Source organism: Mirounga angustirostris, unplaced genomic scaffold (assembly GCF_029215605.1).
Source record: "Mirounga angustirostris isolate CCGP_5_RB_7025 unplaced genomic scaffold, mMirAng1.0.hap1 SCAF_11, whole genome shotgun sequence".
NCBI classification, from domain to species: domain Eukaryota; kingdom Metazoa; phylum Chordata; class Mammalia; order Carnivora; family Phocidae; genus Mirounga; species Mirounga angustirostris.
The window spans coordinates 124,480,078-124,501,523 of NW_026991719.1; the positions used below are offsets into that span (position 1 = coordinate 124,480,078).

The window sequence follows — 21,446 nt, forward strand, 5'->3', positions numbered from 1 at the left end:
CGGGATCCGCGGCACAGTCGGGCCACTGCTCCTCCAGCAGGGACCCAACAAGCGGCAGATCTGGGGAGACTCACCTTCCTCCCCGGGGAGGAGCCGCGCGGGAGCGCACTGCAGGGATCTGCTGGGTTTGGAGACTCCACCCAGGGTCGGGTGCCAGAGACAGAAACATGCAGTCACAGGCCGGGTGAGCACGGAGATCGGCTGGAGACCGGGGAGACGGGAGTGACTGACGGCTTTTCTCTGGGGGCTCACTGAGGAGCGGGCCCCGAGTTCTCGGCTCCTCGGGGGCGGAGATTGGGAGGCCACCATTTTCGCTCTCCGCCTCCAAAGCTGTACGGAAAGCTCGCAGGGAACAAAAGCCGCGGAGAGCAAACCCGAGCAGATTACTTAGCCGGGAGGGGGCAAGGGCGGGGCAATTCCGCCTCCGGCAGAGACATTTGGGAACCACGGCAACAGGCCCCTCCCCAAAAGATCAGCAGGAACAGCCGGCCAAGACCAAGTTTACTGATCAATGAGAACGGCAGAACTCCAGCGCTAGGGGAATAATGCACATAGAATTCATGGCTTTTTTACCATGATTCTTTAGTCTTTCAAAGTTAATTTTTTTTAACTGTCTTTTTTTTTTTAATTTTTCTTTTTCCCTTTTTCAACCAACATCTTATCAATCCCTTTTTTAAAAAACATTTTTAATTTTCATTTTTAGAGTCATATTCTATCCCTTCATACTAGTTACCCGTATTTTTGGCATATATATATAAGTTGTTCTCTCTTTAAAATTTTGGAATAGTTTCTTCTAACAGATCAAAATATACTCTAAATCCCTAATGCATGGTTTTTTTCTACTCCCCTGCCTGATAACATTCTCTCCCTTTTTTTTTTAAATCCTCTTCTTTCTTTTTTCAAAAAACTTCTTATCAATTCCTTTTATAAAACTTTTTATAATTTCCATCTTTACAGTCATATTCCATCCCTTCATCATATCAACCCTTAGTTTTGTACATATATAAGTTTTTCTTTCTTTAAAATTTTGGGAGGCACTTTCTTCTAACAGACCAAACTACACCCAAAATCTAGTCTGTGGCACTGATCTATGCACCACCCTGATCATATATGATCATATTCTGTTTTTTTTTGTTGTTCTGTTCTGTTTTTGTTTGTCTTTATCTTTATCTTTTTCTTTTTCCTCTCTTTCCCTTTCTTTTCCCACTGTTTCAGGTCCTTTCTGATTTGTTTAGAGTATATTTTCTGGGGACGTTGTTACCCTGTTAGCATTTTGTTCTCTCATTAATCTATTCTCTGAACAGAATGACAAGATGGAAAAGATGACGTCAACAAAAAGAACAAGAGATAGTACCGACTGCCAGGGACCTACTCAATATGGACATTAGTAGGATGTCGGATCTAGAGTTCAGAATCATCACTTTAAAGATACTAGCTGGGCTTGAAAAAAGCATGGAAGTTATTAGAGAAACCCTTTCTGGAGAAGTAAAAGAACTAAAATCTAACCAAGCCGAAATCAAAAAGGCTATTAATGAGGTGCAATCAAATATGGGGGTGCTAACTGCTAGGATAAATGAGGCAGAAGAGAGAATCAGTGATATAGAAGACGAAATGGTGGAAAATAAGGAAGATGAGAAAAAGAGAGATAATCAACTACTGGATCACGAGGGCAGAATTCGAGAGATAAGTGATACCATAAGACGAAACAACATTAGAATAATTGGGATCCCAGGAGAACAAGAAAGAGAGAGAAGGGCAGAAGGTATACTGGAGCAAATTATAGCAGAGAACTTCCCAAATCTGGGGAAAGAAACAGGCATCAATATCCAGGAGGCACAGAGAACCCCCCTCAAAATCAATAAAAATCAGTCAACACCTCAACATCTAATAGTAAAATGTACAAGTCTCAGAGACAAAGAGAAAATCCTGAAAGCAGCTCTGGAGAACAGATCTGTAACCTAAAGGTAGAAACATTAAACTGGAAACAGATGTATCCACAGAGACCTGGCAGCCCAGAAAGGACTGGCATGATATATTCAGAGCACTAAATGAGAAAAATATGCAGCCAAGAATACTAGATCCAGCTAGGCTGTCATTGAAAATAGAAGGAGAGATAAAAAGCTTCCAGGAAAAACAAAAACTAAAGGAATTTGCAAACGCAAAACCAGTCCTACAAAAAATATTGAAAGGGATCCTCTAAGCAAAGAGAGACCCTAAAAGCAACATAGACCAGAAGGGAACACAGACAATATAGAGTAACAGTAACCTTACAGGCAGTACAATGGCACTAAATTCCTATCTTTCAATAGTTACCCTGAATGTAAATGGGCTCAATGCCCCAATCAAAAGACACAGGCTATCAGATTGGATAAAAAAACAAGACCCATCAATAAGCTCTCTACAAGAGACTCATTTTAGAACCAAAGACGCCCCAGATTGAAATGAGGGGATGGAAGACCATTTACCATGCTAATGGACACCAAAAGAAAGCTGGGGTGGCAATCCTTATATCAGACAAATTAGATTTTAAACCAAAGACTGTAATAAGAGATGAGGAAGGACACTATATCCTACTTAAAGGGTCTATCCAACAAGAAGATCTAACAATTGTAAATATCTATGCCCCTGACATGGGAGCAACCAATTACATAAGACAATTAATAACAAAAGCAAAGATACACATCGACAACAATACAATAATAGTGGGGGACTTTAACACCCCCATCACTGAAATGGACAGATCGTCTAAGCAAAAGATCAACAAGGAAATAAAGACTTTAAATGAAACACTGGACAAAATGGAATTCACAGACATATTCAGAACATTCCATCCCAAAGCAACGGAATACACATTCTTCTCTAGTGCCCATGGAACATTCTCCAGAATCGATCACATCCTAGGTCATAAATCAGGTCTCAACTGGTACCAAAAGACTGGGATCATTCCCTGCCTATTTTCAGACCACAATGCTTTGAAACTAGAACTCAATCACAAGAGGAAAGTTGGAAAGAACTCAAATACATGGAGGCTAAAGAGCATCCTACTAAAGAATGAATGGGTCAACCAGGAAATTAAAGAAGAATTTTAAAAATTCATGGAAACCAATGAAAATGAAAACACAACTATTCAAAATCTTTGGGATGCAGCAAAGGTAGTCCTAAGAGGAAAGTATATAGCAATACAAGCCTTTCTCAAGAAACAAGAAAGGTCTCAAGTACACAACCTAACCTTACACCTAAAGGAGCTGGAGAAAGAACAGCAAATAAAGACTAAACCCAGCAGAGAAGAGAAATAGTAAAGATCAGAGCAGAAATCAATGAAATAGAAACTAAAAGAGCAGTAGAACAGATCAACGAAACTAGGAGCTGGTTCTTTGAAAGAATTAACAAGATTGATAAACCCCTGGCCAGACTTATCAAAAAGAAAAGAGAAAGGACCTAAATCAACAAAATCATGAAGGAAAGAGGAGAGATCACAACCAACACCAAAGAAATACAAACAATTATAAGAACATATTATGAGCAACTCTATGCCAGCAAATTCGATAACCTGGAAGAAATGGAGGCATTCCTAGAGATGTATCAACTACCAAAACTGAACCAGGAAGAAATAGAAAACCTGAACAGACCTATAACCACTAAGGAAATTGAAGCAGTCATCAAAAATCTCCCAAAAAACAAAAGCCCAGGGCCAGATGGCTTCCCAGGGGAATTCTACCAAACCTTTCAAGAAGAATTAATACCTATTCTTCTGAAACTGTTCCAAAAAATAGAAATGGAAGGAAAACTTCCAAACGCATTTTATGAGGCCAGCATTACCTTGATCCCAAAACCAGACAAAGACCCCATCAAAAAGGAGAATTACAGACCAATATCCCAGATGAATATAGATGCAAAAATTCTCACCAAAATACTAGCCAATAGGATCCAACAGTACATTAAAAGGATTATTCACCACGACCAAGTGGGATTTATCCCTGGGCTGCAAGGTTGGTTCAACATCCGCAAATCAATCAACGTGATACAATACATTAACAAAAGAAAGAACAAGAATCATATGATCCTCTCAATAGATGCAGAAAAAGCATTTGACAAAGTATAGCATCCTTTCTTGAACAAAACGCTTCAGAGTATAGGCAGAGAGGGTACATACCTCAATATCATAAAAGCCATCTATGAAAAACCTACAGGGAATATCATTCTCAATGGGGAAAAACTGAGAGCTTTCTCCCTAAGGTCAGGAACGTGGCAGAGATGTCCACTATCACCACTGCTATTCAACACAGTACTAGAAGTCCTAGCCACAGCAGTCAGACAACAAATAGAAATCAAAGGCATCCAAATCGGCAAATAAGAAGTCAAACTCTCACTCTTTGCAGATGATATGATACTTTATGTGGAAAACCCAAAAGACTCCACCCCAAAACTGCTAAAACTCATACAGGAATTCAGTCAAGTGGCAGGATATAAAATCAATGCACAGAAGTCAGTGGCATTCCTATACACCAACAACAAGACAGAAGAAAGAGAAATTAAGGAGTCGATCCCATTTACAATTGCACCCAAAAGCATAAGATACCTAGGAAAAAATCTAACCAAAGAGGCAAAGGATCTGTACTCAGAAAACTATAAAATACTCATGAAAGAAATTGAGGAAGACACAAAGAAATGGAAAAACGTTCCATGCTCATGGATTGGAAGAACAAATATTGTGAAGACGTCAATGCTACCTAGAGCAATCTACACATTCAATGCAATCCCCATAAAAATACCATCCACTTTTTTCAAAGAAATGGAACAAATAATCCTAAAATTTGTATGGAACCAGAAAAGACCCCGAATAGCCAGAGGAATGTTGAAAAAGAAAAGCAAAGCTGGCGGCATCACAATTCCGGACTTCCAGCTCTATTACAAAGCTGTAATCATCAAGACAGTATGGTACTGGCACAAAAACAGACACATAGATCAAAGGAACAGAATAGAGAGCCCAGAAATGGACCCTCAACTTTATGGTCAACTCATCTTTGACAAAGCAGGAAAGACTGTCCAATGGAAAAAAGACAGTCTTTTCAACAAATGGTGTTGGGAAAACTGGACAGCCACATGCAGAAGAGTGAAACTGGACCATTTCCTTACACCACACACAAAAATAGACTCCAAATGGTTGAAAGACCTCAATGTGAGACAGGAGCCCATCAAAATCCTAAAGGAGAACACAGGCAGCAACCTCTTCGACCTCAGCCTCACCAACTTCTTCCTAGAAACATCGCCAAAGGCAAGGGAAGCAAGGGCAAAAATGAACTATTGGGACTTCATCAAGATAAAAAGCTTTTGCAAAGCAAAGGAAACACTCAACAAATCCAAAAGACAACAGAATGGGAGAACATATTTGCAAATGACATATCAGATAAAGGGCTAGTATCCAAAATCTATAAAGAACTTATCAAACTCAACACCCAAAGAACAAAGAATCCAATCAAGAAATGGGCAGAAGACATGAACAGACATTTTTCCAAAGAAGACATCCAAATGGCCAACAGACACATGAAAAAGTGCTCAACATTGCTTGGCATCAGGGAAATCGAAATCAAAACCTCAATGAGATACCACCTCACACCAGTCAGAATGGCTAAAATTAACAAGTCAGGAAATGACAGATGTTGGTGGGGATGTGGAGAAAGGGGAACTCTCCTGCACTGTTGGTGGGAATGCAAGCTGGTGCAGCCACTCTGGAAAACAGTATGGAGGTTCCTCAAAAGTTGAAAATAGAGCTACCATACAATCCAGCAATTGCACTACTGGGTATTTACCCCAAAGATACAAAAGTAGGGATCTGAAAGGGTACGTGCACCCTGATGTTTATAGCAGCAATGTCCACAGTAGCCAAACTATGGAAAGAGCCCAGATGTCCATCAACAGATGAATGGATAAAGAAGATGTAGTATATATATACAATGGAATATTATGCAGCCATCAAAAGGAATGAGATCTTGCCATTTGCAACAACGTGGATGGAACTGGAGGGTATTATGCTGAGCGAAATAAGTCAAACAGAGAAAGATATGTATCATATGACCTCACTGATATGAGGAATTCTTAATCGCAGGAAACAAACTGAGGGTTGCTGGAGTGGGGGGTGGGGTGGGAGGGATGGAGTGACTGGGTGATAGACACTGGGGAGAGTATGTGCTCTGGTAAGCGCTATGAATTGTGCAAGACTGTTGAATCTCAGATCTGTAGCTCTGAAACAAATAAAGCAATATATGTTAAGAAAAAAAAAAGTAGAGGATAGCAGGAGGGGAAGAATGAAGCAGGGGAAATCGGAGGGGTAGACGAACCATGATAGACAATGGACTCTGAGAAACAGACTGAGGGTTCTAGAGGGGAGGGGGTGGGAGGATGGGTTAGCCTGGTGATGGGTATTAAAGAGGGCACATTCTGCATGGACTACTGGGTGTTATGCACAAACAATGAATCATGGAACACCACATCTAAAACTAATGATGTAATATATGGGGATTAACATAAGAATAAAAAAATTTTTTAAAAAAGAGAATCATTAATATTCATCTCCACACTGAAATTATTAAATGTGCAACCTGACAAGGTGCTTAACTTTCATGAGTTTAGGGTTTGTTCGTTTTTTTTTCATATGAAAAGTCATTGTTAATACCTACTTCATGGAATAGTTATATGAATGAAAAGATAAAACTTATATAAAGTGATAAAGAAATAGTTTATAAAAGACATTTAATAAATATTTGCATAATAAAATTATTTCAATAAAATGAATTCCTTAAAAAAATTTATAATGGGGCAGAAGGGTATTCGTGTCAGGAGAGACAAAGAGTAAAGTGAATTCAGAAGAAAATCTAGGCATTTATGGACATTTGATTTATGACTGAGGTAGCACTGAAGAATTGTCTGGTAAATACAGGATTTTCAATACATGGCGCTAAGACAATTGGTTATTTTCATACCTCATACAACAATTAAATTGGAACCTTACCAAGGGCATAAAAAATTTATTACAGGTGGGTTGAAGATTTAAAAATGAAAGTCAAAACTATAAGACTACATAATAGAAGTGAACTTCACAAATTTGGAGTAAGAAAGTTTTTTGTTTTTTGTTTTTTGTTTTTAGGGGAAAGTGCGAACACAGTCCCACACTACCACAAATTGTGCAGTCGAGTTTCCCACATTTGGGGAAATCGCAGGGGTCAGCACATCCGGAGTGCAATGGATAAGCCTCGCCCTGGGAAAACCACCTTCATGATCATGGTATCTCCCCTGCCAGGTAAGTATTGAAAGTATTTCTTAAACATACACAAAGTGCTAATTATGAAGGAAGCAACTAATAAAACAGTATATTAAAATTCAGAACACTGTTCATCAAAAGATTCAAGAAAAAGAGTAAAGAACAACCATAGAATGGTATATCTTGTCACACAATATACATATATTTGTTAAAGAAACTTTATCTAAGATATGTGAAGAATTCCTATAACACCAAAAGAAAAAGAAAATCCAACAACAAAAATGTACAAAAGACTTGAAGAGGTACTTCACAAAAGAGGAACAACAAATTATTGTTAACCTTAAGAAAAAGTGTTTTTATTAGTAATCATGGAAATGATAACTAGAGCCATAATAAATTCTCATTACACCTTCATTGACAAAAATTTTAAAGTCTCATAAATATCAAATTTGATATGAAACAAAAGGAATTCTCTACATTCTTGGTGGGGGTCTAAAATGGCACAAACTCCTTACAGAAAAGTTTGGCATTAGATTGTAAAGTTAATAACACACATACCCATGGTCCCCATTTCTACTGCTAGACATATAGAATGGAGAGTTATGTACTCATCTCAGAGCATATTCCAGAGAGACAGAGAATGCAGGAAGACCCCTCCAGGAACAAAGGACCTGGAAGGTACCATTTCCCTCCCCACCCCAGCATAAACACATGGCCACATACAGGAACCAGCCCAACACCTACACTCCCTACCTACCTGCTTACACCAAGCCCTGCCCCCCTATGATTCAGCAGATCCATCCTTCCCAGTCACACTTGCCTCAGTCCCATTGCTGCAGGTCCCCTCCCTCAGAAGACTGGTACAAATCCTGCCAACACTACATCTCCTGACATGCACATTTTACAGAGCTTCAATTCCAGCAATGATGGCAGGTCTCATTTCACAAGCAGACCAGCACACTCCTTGTTAACATGTGCCTCCCTGTGGCTGGGACCAAACACTGTCCACAACAGGCAAAGAGAACTGTGATGACTAAAGAAGGTGCACCAGGACCCAAGAGCAGGGTAAGGGCAGCACATATAGGAGACACTCCCTGAAGTGCCAAGTAATGGGTAACAGAAGGGCATGAGAGGACCTCTTCTTCTTAAGAGTAATTGAGTAACTCCATCAAGAATAAGAAGACAAAGCTGACTTTCCTAACACAGAGGAACAGACAGAGAGAGTTAGATAAAATTAGGAAACAGAGGAATACATCCTAAATGAAAGCAGAGGACAAAACCACAGGAAGAGACCTAAGCAAAATGGACTTAAGTAATATGCTGGACGAGAATTTAAAGTAATGATCATAAAGATACCACTGGACTTGAGATAAGTGTAGAGGACATCAGTGAGACCAATAACAAAGAGATAAAAAAGAACCAATCAGAGGTGAAGAATACAATAAATTAAATTTAAAATATACCTGATGGAATAAACGGCAGGATAAATGAAGCAGAAGAACAAATCAGTGAACTGGAAGTCAGAGTACAGGAAAGCAATCAACTTGGGTAAGTGAGAGAAAAAAAAAATTATGCAAGTTGAGAATAGAATTAGGGAATTGAGTAACTCCATCAAGTGTAATAACATTCACATTATAGGGATACCAGGAGAGAGAGAAAAAAGAGACAGAAATTTTATTTGAAGAAATAATAGCTGAAAATTTCCCAAATCTGGGGAAGGAAACGGATATCCAGATCCAGGAGGCACAGAGATCCCCCAACAAATTGAACCCAAGGAGATCCACATCAAGACACACAGCAGTTAAAACAGAAAAAAAAAAATAGTCATAAATAAAAAATTCTAAAAGGATCAAGAGGGGCACCTGGGTGGCTCAGTCAGATAAGCATCTGCCTTCAGCTCAGGTCATGATCCCAGGGTCCTGGGATTGAGCCCCACATTGGGTTCCCTGTTCAATGGGAAGCCTGCTTCTCCCTCTCTCTCTCTACAGCTCCCCCTGCTTGTTCTCTCTCTCTCTCAAATAAATAAAATCTTTAAAAAAAAAAATCATCAGGAGAAAAGAAGACAGTTATATACAAGAGAAACCCCATAAGTCTATGAGCGGACTTTTCAGCAGAAACGTTGCAGGCCAGAAGGCAGTACATGATATATTCAAAGCACTATAAGGGAAAAATGTGCAGCCAAGAATACTCTATCCAGCAAGGCTATCAGAATAGGAGAGATAAAGAGTTTCTCAAACAAAAACTAAAGGAATTCAGGACCACTAAACCAGCCCTGCAAAGAATATGAAAGGGGACACTTTGAGTAGAAAGAAAAGACCATAAATGAGAGTATGAAAAGTAGGAAACACAAAAGTCGTACAAATAAGGGGAAAAAATATGGCAGAGGAGTAGGGGACCCTATTAAAACTGGTCCCCTGAATTGAGCTGGATATCTATCAGACCACTCTGAACACCCACAAAATCAGCCTGAGATGTAAGAAGATCTGGATCTCTACAAACAGAATATCACAGGTGATTGGTTTCGAGGTATGAAGCAGGGAGCCATGATTCTGCGGGCAGATATAGGAAGATAAACTGAAGGGGGAGGGAGCCGTGTGGATCCTGCACCACCAGAGTGCAAAAGCCTCCCATGCTGGGGACAGGGCACAGACTCACAGACCTGTAGTGACAGGGAATGGAATTTAGGGCAGCCCCCCAGACTGAAACCTGGAGCAATGGGGCCGTGCATGCGAACTGGGGGCAGCTGGTGGTTTTAGAAGGACAAAGGGCAGAGACTTACCCCTGTGCCCTGACCTGTAGGCGAGGACTGGGAGCGCTGCTGAGCCATGCACAACCCAGGATGCTGAGGTTTAAAGCAGCACAGACAGAAACAGAGATAGTGTGGCCTGGAGAGCTCACTGAAGAACAGACTGTGATCTCTCTGTTCTGAGGCAGAGGGTTGCAAATGGTCTCCTCTGCTCTGACTCTCCTAAGAGAAGTGTAAAGCTGCCAGGGAAAGCCAACAGAGAACAAAAGCCCAAAAAAACCGGTTTTCACTGAGTCCATTCTCCCCCACACAGGTGGCAGTGCAACTCTGCCCAAACGGGGTTGCCTGAGTAACAGTGCGGCAGGCCCTTCCCCCAGAAGACAGACTGGGAGAACAAGAGGCCGTCAACACTAAGGTCCTTACAAAACAGGTGCATCTTGCTTGGGTTGTGGTCAATAATTTGGACTCTGTACATTCCCTCAACCACCCTTCAACAGAATGACTAGAAGGAGGAACCTCCAAAATAAGAAAGACTCAGAGATTGTGACTTCTGCCACAGATTTACAAATAGATACAGATATAACCAATATGTCGGAAATGGACTTCAGGGTAACAGTTATGAAGATGATAGCTAGAATGGAGAAACTGATTAATGGCAACACAGAGTCTCAAAGGGCAGAGATGAAAGCTGAACTGGCAGAACTTAAAAATGCTATCAATGAGATCCAATCTAATCTAGATATTCTAACAGCTAGGCTAAACGAGGCAGAAGAACTAATTAGTGACCTAGAAGACAAATTGATAAAAAAAAAAAAAAAGAAGGATAAAGAGGCCAGGGAAAAACAACTCAAAATCCATGAAAACAGAATCAGAGAAATAAGTGACACCATGAAACATTCTAATGTCAGAATTATTGGGATCCCTGAGGGGATGAGAGAGAGAGAGAGGACTAGAAGATATATTTGAGCAAATCGTAGCTGAGAACTTCCCTAATCTGGAGAATGAAACAAACATTTGTGTCCTAGATGCAGAAAGGACCCTGCCCAAAAGCAAGAAAAACAGACCAATGCCCCAGCATGTAATAGTAAAACTCGCAAATCTGAGAACCAAGGAAACCATCTTAACGGCAGTTAGGGGGAAGAGATTCCTTACATACAGAGGGAGGAACATCAGAATAACATCAGACCTATACACAGAGACCTGGCGAGCCAGAAAGACCTGGTAAGACATATTCAGGGTACTAAATGAGAAGAACATGCAGCCAAGAATACTTTATCTGGCAAGGCTGTCATTTAGAATGGATGGAGAGATGCAGAGCTTCCAAGACCAGCAAAAATTGAAAGAATATGTGAACACTAAGCTGGCCCTGCAAGAAATATGAAGGGGGGCTCTATAAAAGAAGAAAGACCCCAAGAGTGATATAGAACAGAAATTTACAGAGACAATCTATAGAAACAAGGACTTCACAGTCAACGTGATGGCAATAAATTCATATCTTTCAATAATCACTCTCAATGCGAATGACCTCGATTTTCCCATAGAACAGCACAAGGTTGCAGATTGGATAAAAAGACAGGACCCATCCATATGCTGTTTACAAGAGACTCATTTTTAACCTAAAGATACATCTAGACTAAAAGTGAAGGGATGGAGATCCATCTTCCATGCCAATGGACCTCAAAAGAAAGCTGGGGTCACAATTCTTATATCAACAAATTAGATTTTAAACTAAAGACTGTAGTTAGAGACACAGAAGGACACTATATCATTCTTAAAGGGTCTATCCAACAAGAAGATCTAACAATTGTAAATATCTATACCCCCAACATGGGAGCAGCCAACTACATATGCCACCTGTTAACCAAAATAGTCATACCAATAATAATACATTAATTGTAGGAGACCTCAATATTCCACTCTCAGCCATAAACAGATCATCTAAGCAGAAAATCAACGAAGAAACAAGAACTTTGAATGACACACTGGGCCAGATGGACCTCATAAATATATACAAAATATTCCACCCTAAAACAACAGAATACTCATTCTTCTAAAGTGCACATGTAACCTTCTCCAGAATAGACCACATACTGGGTCACAAATCAGATTTCAATTGATACCAAAAGATTGAGATTACTCCCTGCATATTCTAAAACCATAATGCTTTAAAACTGGAACTCAAACACAAAAAATTTTGAAGAAATTCAAACTCTTGGAAGCTAAAGACTACTCTCCTCAAGAATATTTGAGTCAACAAGGAAATCAAAGAAGAACGTAAACAATTCATGGAAACCAATGAGAACAAAAACACACTGGTCCAAAAACTGTGGGATACTGAAAAGGGGGAAATACATAGCCATCCAAGCCTCACTCAAAAAAATACAAAAATCCCGAATTCACCAACTAACTTTACACCTAGAAGAACTGGAGAAAAAGCAACAAACGATGCCTAAGCCATACATTAGAAGAGAAATAATTAAGATTAGAGCAGAGATCAATGAATTAGAAACCAGAAACACAGTAGATCAGATCAATGAAACTAGAAGCTGGTTCTTTGAAGGAATTAATAAAATCGATAAACCACTGGCCAGACTTACCCAAAAGAAAAGAAAAAACCCAAATTAATAAAATTATGAATGAAAGGGGAGAGATCACGACTAACACCAAGGAAATAGAAACAATTCTTAGAAATTATCATCAACAACTATATGCCAATAAGCTGAGTAATGTAGATGAAATGGATGCCTTCCTGGAAACCTAAAAACTGCCAAGATTGAAACAGGAAGAAATTGACAACCTGAAGAGACCAATAACCAGTAACGAGATTAAAGCAGTGATCAAAAACCTCCCAAAAAACAAGAGTCCAGGGCCTGATGGATTCCCTGGGGAATTCTACCAAACATTCAAAAAAGAAATAATACCTATTCTACTGAAGCTGTTTCAAAAAATAGAAACAGAAGGAAAGCTTCCAGACTCATTCTATGAGGCCAGAATTACCTTAATCCCCAAACCAGGCAAACACCCCATGAAGAGGAACAATTTCAGACCGATATCCCTGATGAATATGGATTCCAAAATTCTCAAGAAAATCCTAGCTAATAAGATCTAACAATACATTAAAAGGATCATCTACCACGACCAAGTGGGATTTATCCCTGGGATGCAAGGGTGGTTCAACATTCGCAAATCAATCAATGTGATAGAACACATTAATAAGAGAAGAGAGAAGAACCATATGGTCCTCTCAATTGATGCAGAAAAAACATTTGACAAAATACAGCATCCTTTCATGATTAAAATTCTTCAGAGTATAGGGATAGAGGGAACATACTTCATGTTCATAAAATCCATCTATGAAAAACCCACAGTGAATATCATCTTCAATAGGGAAAAGCTGAGAGCTTTTCCCTTAAGATCAGGAACACGTCAAAGATGCCCACTCTTGCCACTATTGTTCAACATAGTACTAGAAGTCGTAGCAACAGCAATCAGACAACAAAAAGAAATAAAAGGGATTCAAGTTGGCAAAGAAGAAGTCAAACTCTCTCTCTTTGCAGATGGCATGATACTTTACGTGGAAAACCCAAAAGACTCCACCCCCAAATTACTAGAACTCATACAGCAATTCAGTAATGTGGCAGGATACAAAATCAATGCACAGAAATCAGTTGCTTTCTTATACACTAACAATGCAACTGTAGAAAGAGAAATTAGAGAATCGATTCCATTTACAATAGCACCAAAAACCATAAGATACCGTGGAATAAACCTAATCAAAGAGGTAAAGGATCTATATTCTAGGAAGTACAGAACATTCATGAAAAAAAATTGAAGACACAAAAAGATGGAAAAATATTCTATGCTCATGGATTGAAAGAATAAACATTGTTAAAATGTCTATGCTACCCAGAGCAATCTATACCTTTAACGCCATCCCTATCAAAATTCCAATGATATTTTTCAAAGTGCTGGAACAAACAATCCTAAAATTTGTATGGAATCAGGAAAGACCCCGAATCACCAAGGAAATGTTGAAAAAGAAAAACAAAGCTGGGGGCATCATCTTGCTTGATTTCAAGCTATATTACAAAGCAGTGATCACCAAGACAGCATGGTACTGGCACAAAAAAAGACATATAGACCAATGGAACAGAATAGAGAGCCCAGATATGGACCCTCAACTCTATGGCCAAATAATCTTTGACAAAGCAGGAAAAAAATATGCAATGGAAAAAAAAAAAAACCAGTCTCTTCAATAAATGGTGCTGGGAAAATTGGAGAGCCACATGCAGAAGAATGAAACTCGACCATTTGCTAATGCCATACACAAAGATAAAATGGATGAAAGACCTCAATGTGAGACAGGAATCCATCAAAATCCTAGAGGAGAGCATAGGCAGTAACCTCTTTGGCATCAGCCACAGCAACTTCTTTCAAGATACATCTCCAAAGGCTAGTGAAACAAAAGCAAAAATGAACTTTTGGGACTTCATCAAGATAAAATCTTCTGCACAGCAAAGGAAACAGTCAACAAAACAAAGAGGCAACCCACAGAATGGGAGAAGATATTTGCAAATGACACTACAGATAAAGGGTTGGTATCCAAGGTTTATAAAGAACTTCTCAGGCTCAACACCCAAAAAACAAGGCAAAAAAATGGGCAGAAGACATGAACAGACATTTCTTAAAAAGAAGACATACAAATGGCTAACAGACACATGAAAAAATGTTCATCATCATTAGCCATCAGAGAAATTCAAATCAAAACCATATTGAGATACCACCTTACACCAGTTAGAATGGCAAAAATCGACAAGGCAAGAAACAACAAATGTTGGAGAGGTTGTGGAGAAAGGGGAACCCTCTTACACTGTTGGTGGGAATGCAAGTGGGTACAGCCACTTTGGAAAACAGTGTGGAGGTTCCTCAAAAACTTAAAAATAGAGCTACCCTATGACCCTAATTACCCCAAAGTCAGAGATGTAGTGAAAAGAAGGGCCATATGCACCCCAATGTTCATAGCAGCAATTTCCGCAATAGCCAAACTGTGGAAAGAGCCGAGATGCCCTTTAACAGATGAATGGATAAAGAAGAGGTGGTCCATATATACAATGGAATATTACTCAGCCATCAGAAAGGATGAATATCCAACTTTTACATCAACATGAATGGGACTGGAGGAGTTTATGCTAAGTGAAATAAGTCAAGCAGAGAAAGTCAATTATCATATGGTTTCACTTATTTGTCGAACATAAGGAATAGCATGGAGGACATTAGGAGAAGGAAGGGAAAAATGAAGGGGGGGGAATCAGAGGGGGAGATGAACCATGACAGACTATGGACTCTGAGAAACAAACTGAGGGTTTTAGAGGGAAGGGGTGTGGGGTGATGGCTTAGCCCGGTGATGGTTATTAAGGAGGGCATGTATTGCATGGAGCACTGGGTGCTATACGAAAACAATGAATCATAGGACACCACATCAAAAACTAATGTATGGTGACTCACACAATAAAATTAAATTAAATTTTAAAAGGTAGCACAAATAAGTATTTCTATACAAATTAGTCAAGGGATTCACAAAATAAAGGGTATAAAATATAATATCATATACCTAGAATTGGGGCAGGGGGAGAGGAGTAAAGAATGGGCTCAAACGTAAGTGTCCATCAATTTCATATAGAATGCTATAAGCAGATGTTATATACAAATGTAACAGTAACTACAAATAAAAAATCAAAAACCAGTAATAGATAGGCAAAGAATAAAGGATTCCAAGTATATCACAAAAGAAAGCCAGTAAACAATGAAAGGGAGTGAGAGAAGAAAGGATGAGAGAAAAACTACAAAAACAACCATAAAACAAGTAGAAAATAGCAATGTGTACATACCCATCAATAATTACTTTGGATGTAAATGGACTAAATGCTCCAATCAAAAGACGTAGGGTATCAGAGTTGATAAAAAAACAAGACCCATCTATATGCTGCCTACAAGAGACTCATTTCAGACCTAAAGACACCTGCAGATTGAAAGTGAAGGAATGGAGAAATATTTATCAAGCAAAGAGAAGTGAAAAGGAAGCCAGGGTAGTGATAAGTATACCGGACAAGATAGCCTATAAAACAAAGAGATGAGAAAGGATGCTATATAAGAAAAAAAAAAAGTGGGGACAGGGGCGCCTGGGTGGTGCCGTCAGTTAAGTGTCCAACTCTCGGTTTGAACTCAGATTGTGATCTCAGGGTTGTAAGATCGAGCCCTGCATTGGGCTTTCCACTCAGTGTGGAGTCTGCTTAGGATTCTCTCTCCCTCTCCCTGCCCCTCCCACTTGTGCTTGCTCTCCCTCTCTAAAATAAATAAATATTTAAAATAATTAATAATAGGGGCGCCTGGGTGGCTCAGTTGGTTAAGCGACTACCTTCGGCTCAGGTCATGATCCTGGAGTCCCGGGATCGAGTCCCGCATCGGGCTCCCTGCTCGGCAGGGAGTCTGCTTCTCCCTCTGACCTTCCTCCCTCTCATGCTCTCTGTCTCTCATTCTCTCTCTCAAATAAATAAATAAAATCTTTTAAAATAAATAAATAAATAAATAAAATAAAATAATTAATAATAATAATGGGGACAATCCAACAAGGAGATATCACAATTGTAAGTATTTATGCACCCAACATAGGAGCACCCAAATACATAAAATAGTTAATAACAAACATAAAGGAGCTAATCAGTAGTAATACAATAATAGTAGGGAACTTTAACACCCCACTCACATCTATGGACAGATCATCCAAACAGAAAATCAATAAGGAAAGAATGGCTTTGAATGACACACTGAACCAGATGGATTTAACAGATATATTCAGAACATTTCATCCTAATACAGAATACACATTTTTTTTCAAGTACACATAGAACATGCTCTAAAACATCACATATTAGGCCACAAAACAAGTCTCAACAAATTCAAAAGGATTGAAGTCCTATCTTTCATCTTTTCTGACCACAACACCATTGGACTAGAAATCAACCACAAGAAAAAATCTGGAAATGGCGAAAATTCATGGAGGTTAAGTAACATGCTACTAAACAATGAATGGGTCTACCAAGAAAGCAAAGAAGAAATCAGAAAGTCATGGAAACAAATGAAAATAAAATAGTCTAATACCTTTAGGATGCAGCAAAAGTGGTACTAAGAGGAAAGTTTATAACAAAACAGGCCTACCTCAAGAAGCAAGAATATCTCAAATAAACAACCTAAACTTATACCTAAAGGAGCTAGAAAACGAACAAACAAAACCCCAAACCAGCAGAAGGAAGAAAATAATAAAGATTAGAGCAGAAATAAATGATATAGAAACTAAACACACACACACACACACACACACAATAGAACAGAACAATGAAACCAGGAGCTGGTTCTTTGAAATTTTTAAAAAATGATAAACCTCTATCCAGACTCATCAAAAAAAAAAAAAAAGAGAGAGAGAGAGAGGGAGAGGACTCAAATCAGAAATGAAAGGATAACCAACACCACAGAAATACAAACAATTTTAAGAGATTATGAAAAATTATGTGCCAATAAATTGTACAACCTAGAAGAAATGGATAAATTCCTAGAAACATAACCTACTAAAACTGAAGTGGAAAATAATAGAAAATTTGAACGGAATGATTACCAGCAATGACCTGAAATCCCTAATCAAAGAAAAACTTCAAACAAACATAAGTCCAGGACCAGATCACTTCACAGGTAAATTCTACCAAATATTTAAAGAAGAGATAATACCTATTCTTCTGAAACTATCCCAAAAAAGATAGAAAAGGAAAGAAAATTTCCAAATTCATTCTAAGTAGCCATCATTTCTCAGATAACAAAACCATATAAAGACACCACTAAAAAGAGAACTTCAGGCATATATCCCCGATGAACATAGATGCAAAAATCCTCAACAAAATATCAGCACACCAAATTCAACAATACATTTAAAAAATCATTCACCACAATCAAGTGGGATTTATTCTTGTGATGCAAGGGTGTTTCAACATTTGCAAATCAATCAATATGATACATCACATCAATAAGAGAAAGGATCAAGACCATATGATCATTTCAATAGATGCAGAAAAAGCATTTGACAAAATACAACACCCAGTCATGATAAAAACTCTCAGCAAAGTAGGTTTAGAGGGAGCATACCTCAATATAATAAAAGCCTTATATGAAAAACACACAGTGAACATCATCCTAATGGGGAAAATCTAAAATCTTTTCCACAAAGATCAGGAACAAAACAAGGATGTCCACTCTCACTGCTTCCATTCAACATAGTACTGGAAGTTCTAAACACAGCAATCAGGCAACATAAAGAAATAAAATGCATCCAAATCAGTAAGGAAGAAGTAAAACTCTATTTGCAGATTACATGATACTCTGTACAGAAAGCCCTAAAGACTACACCAAAAACTGACATGAACTGATAAACAAATTCAGCAGTCATAGGATACAAAATCAATCTAGAAATCTGTTGCATTTCGGGGCGCCTGGGTGGCTCAGTTGGTTGAGCAACTGCCTTCGGCTCAGGTCATGATCCTGGAGTCCCAGGATCGAGTCCCGCATCGGGCTCCCTGCTCGGCAGGGAGTCTGCTTCTCCCTCTGACCCTCCTCCCTATCATGCTCTCTGTCTCTCATTCTCTCTCTCTCAAATAAATAAATAAAATCTTTAAAAAAAAAAAAAGAAATCTGTTGCATTTCTTTTTTTTATTTAAAGTCAATTAGCCAACATATAGTACATCATTAGTTTCAGATGTAGAGTTCAATAATTCATCAGTTGCATACAACACCCAGTGCTCATCACATCTGTTATATTTTAATACACTAATAATGAAGCAGCAGAAATAGAAATTAAGAAAACAATCTCATCTAAAATTGCACTAAAAATAGTAAAATACCTAGGAATAAACTTAACCAAAGAGGTTGAAGACCTGTAATCTGAAAACTACAAAACACTGATGAAGGAAATTGAAGATGACACAAGAAAATGGAAAGTCATTCCATGCTCATGGATTGGGACAATAAGTATTGTTAAAATGTCTATACTACCCAAAGCAATCTACACATTTAATACAATCCCTATCAAAATACCAACAGCATTTTCCACAGAACTAGAACAAACAATCCTAACATTTATATGGAACCACAAAATACCCCAAATAGCGAAAGCAATCTTGAAAAAGAAAAGCAAAGATGGAGGCATCACAATTGCAGAGTTCAAGTTATATTGCAAAGCTATAGTAATCAAAACAGTATGGTACTGGCACAAAAATAGACACATAGATCATTAGAACAGAACAGAAAACCCAGAAAAGGACCCTCAACTCTATGGTCAACTAATCTTTGGCAAAGCAGGAAAGAATATCTAGTAGGAAAAAGACGGTCTTTTTAACAAATGGTGCTGGGAAAACTGGACAGCAACATGCAAAAGAATGAAACTGGACCACTTTCTTACACCATACACAAAAATAAATTCGAAGTGGATTAAAGACCTAAATGTGAGATCTGAAACCATAAAAATCCTAGAAGATGGGAATGCAAGTTGGTGCAGCCACTCTGGAAAACAGTATGGAGGTTCCTCAAAAAGTTTAAAATAGAGCTACCCTATGGCCCAGCAATTGCACTACTCAGTATTTACCCCAAAGATACAAATGTAGTGATCCAAAGGGGGCACCTGCACCCCAATGTTTATAACAGCAATGTCCACAAGAGCCAAACTATGGAAAGAGCCCAGCTATCCATTGACAAATGAGTGGATAAAAAAGATGTGGTATATATACACAATGAAATATTATGCAGCCATCAAAAATTGAAATCTTGCTATTTGCAATGAGGTGGATGGAACTAGAGGGTATTATGCTAAGCAAAATAAGTCATTCAGAGAAAGGCAATTATCATATGATCTCACTGATATGTGAAATTTAAGAAACAAGGCAAAGGATCATAGGGGAAGAGATGAAAAAATGAAACAAGATGAAACCAGAGAGGGAGACAAATGAAAGAGACTCTTAATCTTAGGGAACAAACTGAGAGTCACCGGAGGGGAGAGGGGGGGATGGGGTAACTGAGTAATGGACATTGGGGAGGGTATGTGTTGTAATGAGCACTGGGTATTATATAAGACTGATGAATCACAGACTTGTATCCCTGAAACAAATAATACATTATATGTCAATAAAAAAGTAAATAAATAAAACTTGCATTACATTGCAAAAAAAAAAATCCAAAAGAGAGCAAAGGCAGTAATTTTTTTGACATCAGCTATAGCAACAGTTTTCTTGATATGTCTCCTGAGGGAAGGGAAACAAAAGCAAAAATCAACTATTGGGACTACATCAAAATATAAAACTCCTGTACAGCAAAAGCAACAGTCAACAAAACTAAAAGGCAACCTACAGAGTGGGAGAATATATTTGCAAATGGCATATCTGATAAAGGGTTAGTATCCAAAATATATAAAGAACTTATGAAACTCAACACCCCAAAAATGAATAATCCAGTTTAAAAATGGGCAGTAGACATGAACAGACATTTCTCCAAGGAAGACATCCAGATGACTAACAAACACATGGAAAGATACTCAACATCATTCATCATCAGGGAAATGCAAATCAAAACTACAATGAGATATCACCTCACACCTGTCAGAATGGCTTAAATTGACAACAAAAGAAACAACAGGTATTGGTGAGGATGTGCAGAAAGGGGAACCCTCTTGCACTGTTGGTGGGAATGCAAACTGGTGCAGCCACTCTGGAAAACAGTATGGAGGTTCCTCAAAAATTTAAAAATAGAACTACCCTATGGTTCAGCAATCACACTACTGGGTATTTACCCAAAGAATACAAAAACATTAATTCAAATGGATACATGCACCCCTATGTTTATAGCAGCATTATATAAGATTGCTACAGTGGATAAATAGACATTACTAAGAGTTTAGCATAGAACCACATGAATTAGTGATCTGTTACGATAATCATGACCCAACTATGGATTATCAACTTACATGTGCTCAGATGACCTTGGCCATAAAGGAGAAGATGTTCTTATGCATAAGTTGACAACCATTGTGTATGAGAAATCATTAATATTTTAAGAGACTCAGGATGCATGCTAAAGTGGCAATGGTAAATGAGTAGATGGCCACAGTGAATGAAGGAACCCATGATGTTACCATGAAGTCATTCAACCATGGGACATGTCATAGTAGGGCTGGAGCACGTAATGATAGAATAGTAATTATTCAGATAGATATTGCATATGATTAAAAAATACTAAAACAAATGAATTTGCTTCAGGAGCAGATGTAACAATGCAAAAGTACACTGGTACATGCTCAAGCACCCATGATGCATGAACAGTTACTACTTAAGTTTGAGCAGTTGATCATGTACA

The 21,446-nt window shown here is 38.5% G+C and overlaps 1 protein-coding gene and 1 non-coding gene across 2 annotated transcripts in view; both read right to left on the reverse strand.

Moving 5' to 3' along the window:
• The window catches only part of GABRA3 (gamma-aminobutyric acid type A receptor subunit alpha3), a 369,872-nt gene that overhangs the window by 271,348 nt on the left and 77,078 nt on the right, over window positions 1–21,446 (reverse strand). The window lies entirely within an intron of this gene.
• On the reverse strand, window positions 7,142–7,305 carry LOC123851779 (U1 spliceosomal RNA). The gene has a single exon (XR_006792710.1). It is a non-coding gene; the product is annotated as a U1 spliceosomal RNA (small nuclear RNA).